The 5,163-nt window shown below is 47.7% G+C and overlaps 1 non-coding gene across 1 annotated transcript; it reads right to left on the minus strand.

Annotated features, from left to right (window-relative positions):
- Positions 1-3,711: 3,711 nt before the first annotated feature.
- Positions 3,712-3,851, minus strand: LOC115031383. The gene has a single exon (XR_003837024.1). It is a non-coding gene; the product is annotated as a small nucleolar RNA SNORA48 (small nucleolar RNA).
- Between the last annotated feature and the right edge of the window lie 1,312 nt (positions 3,852-5,163).

Genomic DNA, 5,163 nt, shown 5'->3' on the forward strand with positions numbered 1-5,163 from the left:
CAAACCTTCAGCCAGAATCACCCAATCAGGCAGCCCTTGGATTCATGGATTCTCTAAACGTACCAGAGACCATCAATGTTCCATGTAAGCTGCCGTGTTTGGGGAGAACTTCCTACACAGCGACAGACATTTCGCATTTGGCTCAGGCAAGAATGCCAAGCATCCTGAATGCCGGATGTTTGGTAAGGAACCAGTCTGTGTTTATCCTCTCCTCTGAGGTGACTCCTGAAATTAAAATAGTACTTATCACCAGGTTGACTTTTCACTCTGTGTCTTCCTTCCTCTCTGTGTCTCAAATGCCTGAAATTCCAGACGTGAAATCCTGTGATTAGCGGGGGCTCTCAGCCCTCATTAGAGAAGCTGATTTTCAGCGAACAGAGGGTTAATACAGAGAGCCACCACTGGGCAAAGCACAGAGGGTGATTGTGGAAGGCACAGCCTTAAGGGAAACATCCGTATCATGTTCTCTCCCCTCGAGGAACATCAAGAAACTACATGGAAGACAGGCAGATAGTAAGAGCCAGGGGCCTGAGAGGACTGCTGAGGACTAACGTGGTACCCATGAACTCACAACAATGGTTGCCTGCATGAGATCAAGCTAGTCAACGCTCTACCAGGGATCAGAAAGGGACTCAATAGGTCCCACCCCTAGCTGAGGGGTTATTGGCAGTTCGTGGGTTCTGGGAGAGGAAGGGTCGGTGTTCTTTAGAGGTCTGGCCTCTGGTAAGTTGCCCATGCTCAGAAGACAGCTCTACCCCCGTGGGCACACAGGTGATACACATAGTAGGTATCTTATTTTTCTACTGCTGTGATAAACCACCAGGACCAAGGCAACTTTTAGGAGAAATGATTTATTTGGGGGCTAACGTTTCCAAAATGTTAGGGCCTTCCTGATGATGAAGTGGAGGCACGGCAGCAAGAATAGCTGAGAACTCATATCTGGAACCATTAACAAAGCAAACAGAATGCACTAGAAACAGCACCAGACATTTGAAACCTCAATGCTCACCCTGTAGTAACACTTCTTCCATCAAGGCCACATCTCCAAAGTCTACAAAACTTGGTTCAAGGTATTAACTGTGGACCAAGTATTTGAATGCCTGAGACTTACAGGGAATATCTCATTCAAACCACAACCATAGGTTTAAAAAAAAAAAGGTAAATAAATAAAGGGCTAAAGTCAGCTCAGCAAAAGAACTGGCTGCTTTCCTGGAGGACCTGGGTTTGATTTTCCAGTACCCACACGGCAGCTCACAACTGTCTGTGACTCCAGTTCCAGGTGATCCAGTACTCTCTTCTGGCCTCCTCCAGCATCAGGTACATACATGATGCCGCAGCATACGTGCAAACAAAACACCCATACATGCTTTTTAAAAAGACAAAATAAGAGCTCATGAAGGTGAGGCAAGGGGTGGGGAGGAGGAGCCTGGGATGCGATGGTTACTACCACAATACACTGCATGTATAAAATTATTAAAAACTAAATATTTTATTTATTTATTTATTTATTTATTTATTTATTTATTTATTTTTTTGGTTTTACGAGACAGGGTTTCTCTGTATAGCCCTGGCTGTCCTGGAGCTCACTTTGTAGACCAGGCTTGCCTCGAACTCAGAAATCCACCTGCCTCTGCCTCCCGAGTGCTGGGATTAAAGGCGTGTGCCACCACGCCCGGCAAAAAAAAAAAAAAAAAAACTAAATATTTTAAAAGAAAGAATCTATTCCCCACTCCTCCTCTCTCATGCCCACTCCTTCCCATCTCTAGCCTTGCCCTTTCCACAGTCTCCCTACCCCTTGGCATTTCCTTCATCTTTCCTCTTCTCTCTTACTCATTCTCCTGATCCATTTGTTCTCCTGCTTCTTTTTCAAATCCCCTCATCGTGTTTTCTTATCGCCTCACCCTAGCAGAGCCAAGCAAGGTCCCTCTTGCAGGAACAAGCCTGAGAGTAGAACGAAGCTTGTCTTCCCACTGTGTTTTCCATGCACACAGTAGACTAGCGAACGCCTTCCATCAGCTTCCTATCAGATAATGGGATCCAGGACCGCAGCCAGCACCTGGCTGCCAGATCCAGCCTCAAGCGATAGCAGGTGGACTTTGGTACCACTTAGGAAGACCATGCTTCTTCAACATGACTCGGGATTTTCAGGTATCTCCTTCTCCAGTTTATATCATGGAAGCTGTAGTGCATCACAGTGTCCCCACGGTATAGCCCCTATCCACACATCTTCACCTGCAAAATGTTCATTGCAACGAGTCATTGGTCTGGTTCTCTGGCTTCTGTGACACCATTAGTGCTGGACCAGCACTCATGGGGCCTCCTCCTGGTTATCCTGTTGTCGCCCTGTGTCGTGGAGAACCTACAGTTTTAGATCAGCAAGACTGGTCCTTTCATGCACCCCAAGAGTTGAGAAATGATACAGATTTTGGGGTGAGCCAACTCTGGATCTGGGAGAGTGGGCCCTGCATCTTACCTGAGCAGCACAGCCTAGCAGACGCTGGTGGTGGGGGCAAGGTGAGCTGGCCCTGAGGGGGCGAGGTCGGGAGAGTTGGCCATACCCTTGGATCTGGATCTGGATCGTGCTGGTCATCCCCTAGCTTTCCCTTATCTGCAACACTAGGGCAAACTCTCCTGCACTGTTCCAGCTAGGCCACCCAATACCGCCATCACCAGTAGGAAGGGCCAGTTCTGCTCTCATGGCTTCGGTGATGACTCACCTGCACCCACAGCTCCAGAACCAGCTCTCCTGTGCTTCCTTGTCTTGGTGTGGAACCCGCTCTTTCTAGTGCGGCAGCTTGTGAGTGGCTGGACCAGCTCTCCGGCTCTCACACCCTCAGGGCTGGCTCTTATGCGCCTTTGCCTCAAGGGCAGCGCCATTTTGTTGCGAGGGGAAGTGGAGTCAGTTCTACACTCTTGCTACTCCATGACAGATGAGTGGTGGGGTCCACTCTCTCACACTCATGACCTTGGGCCTGGCTTACCCATCCCCCTGCCCATCCCCCAAGTGCTGCCACTGATGAGCAGTGTGCCAGCTCTTCCGAGTGCCACAGCCAATGAGGGGCAGGGCCAGTGATGCACAGCCCCTGAACACCCACATAGTCCTCCGTGGCTGCCCTTACCAGGGATGTCCCCACGTTCTCTAGTGGTAATATGAGCACTAATGGGCATCAACACACCCACCCCTGCCACTGTATAGCCACGGACCCAGACATGGTCCTTAGCGTAAGCTTGGCTCTGACTTCATCCATCATGGCCCCAGGTGGTGGGGCTGGCCACTCACAACAGTCTACTCCTGCCCACCCACAAGTCTCCACTTCCATCTTTCTACAGAATGCTCAAGCTGCCCCCCTTCTCTTTCTCTTTCATCTGTCCACTGCATACTTGTACACTGTGGTGGCTCCTGCTGTGGGCTGGCCGGCCTCTGGGTGACAGCCTCCCACTGTGCTGTGGGGCGTGAGTGTCCACAGCTGACCTGTCCATACACAGGAGGACAGGTCTGTGAGCAGCATGGGGGTCTGCAGGTCTTTGTCTTTCTCCTCCCCTAGTACGCTGCATTGGCAGGGCTCTGGGTGTCTATGGTCTGTCCAGGCTTTGAGGCAGAAGCAGGTCTGTGGGTGTCTTTCTCTGCCCATACCACATGGCATGGCAGAATACAGGTCTCTGTCTTCCTTCTCCCACAGTGTGCTGCCTGGATTTGATTTGACTTGATTTTCATATGTCCTAGGCACAAAGCAGCTTTGGCCACCAAGCTAGGCACTGGACTAGTATGAACAAAGGACTGCCATCTGCTCTGCCCTGACTGATATAAGAATGCCATCAACAAGATGTCTCTTTGTCCATTGCCAGGGGCTTCTAAAAAAACAATTTTTTTTTTTTAAAGACACGGTGTTTCTATGTAACCCCGACTAGCCTGGATTTCTGCTATGTAGACCAGGCTGGCCTTGAACTCACAGGAATCTGCCTGCCCCCATCCCAAGAGTGCTAGGATTAAAGGCATGGTACACTACCACACTGTTGCTGTACAATGTTCACACAAAGTAAGAGTACGGAGGAAAAGTAACACTGCCTTGTGCCCTCTCACTCTTGGTTGCTGTAGACCTTCTGGAACCTTCTCCACAGCAACATAGATGTGATGATTTTTAAATTTTTAAATTTTATTTAACATTGTGTTTGATGGTGTGGGAATGGGTACCTTCATGGCACATGTGTGGAGGTCAGAGGACAACTTCCAGAACTGGGTTCCCTCCTTCCACAGTGGTTTCTAAGGACTGAACTCAGGGAGGCAGGCTTTAGAAACAAGTACTTTTATTGAACAAGTTTGTCCACTCTAGCAGAAATGATTTGCTTCTGTACATAAATGAGATTACACAGTGGTCTGCTACCTTCTCTGCACACACGCTGTTACTTTGGACCTAACTGACCTACTTCATTCTTTCTCAGGGAGACGTAGTATCCACATTCAGAAATTCTGCTCTTGAAGGGCATTAAAATTTTTAGCAAAATTTTTACCCCTAAATGCATTATACATATATACATATGCATACATAAATGTACAATATATGTAAATGTATACATAATTATATTATGTATATATATACACATATATACATAAATACATTATATTAAAGTATCACTGGGAATATTCGCTATAAGAATATTTCCTCAGAAGGGATCATTAGGATTGTTTGTGAGTATTGTGGTGGTGGTGGTGGGGTTGTTTGTCGTAGGTTTGGTTTTGGTTTTGGTTTGGTCCATTGAAAATCCTTCACAGTTTGATTGAGTTCATCAAAATTTCAACAAACATAAAAAGAAAAACGAACCAACACCTTGAAGGAGTTGAGAAAACACTGCAAGCTAAGGAGGGACCTCAAGGGAAACTGAAACCCTGATGTGGAGACAAGCAAGGCTAGTTAGGAGCTGGGGAGAGAGAAACAGGCTTGAGCCAGTGTGAAGGGAAGAGAAGTGACCTTGGCTGAGGTGAGTGATTTGCATGTCCCTAGTCAGAGGACAAATGAGAAGATTTGGTGCCATTGGGAGACTTGAACTCTCTGGGACTCTCTATGCCTTCAGACACTCCTCCTGAGGTCAAAGCTAAGCCTTCAGGTTTCAGATAATCACAGTTGAAAACACAAATATGGCTGGGGCTAGGGCTTGGTTGATAGA

Source organism: Mus caroli, chromosome 6, assembly GCF_900094665.2.
Source record: "Mus caroli chromosome 6, CAROLI_EIJ_v1.1, whole genome shotgun sequence".
Classification (NCBI taxonomy): domain Eukaryota; kingdom Metazoa; phylum Chordata; class Mammalia; order Rodentia; family Muridae; genus Mus; species Mus caroli.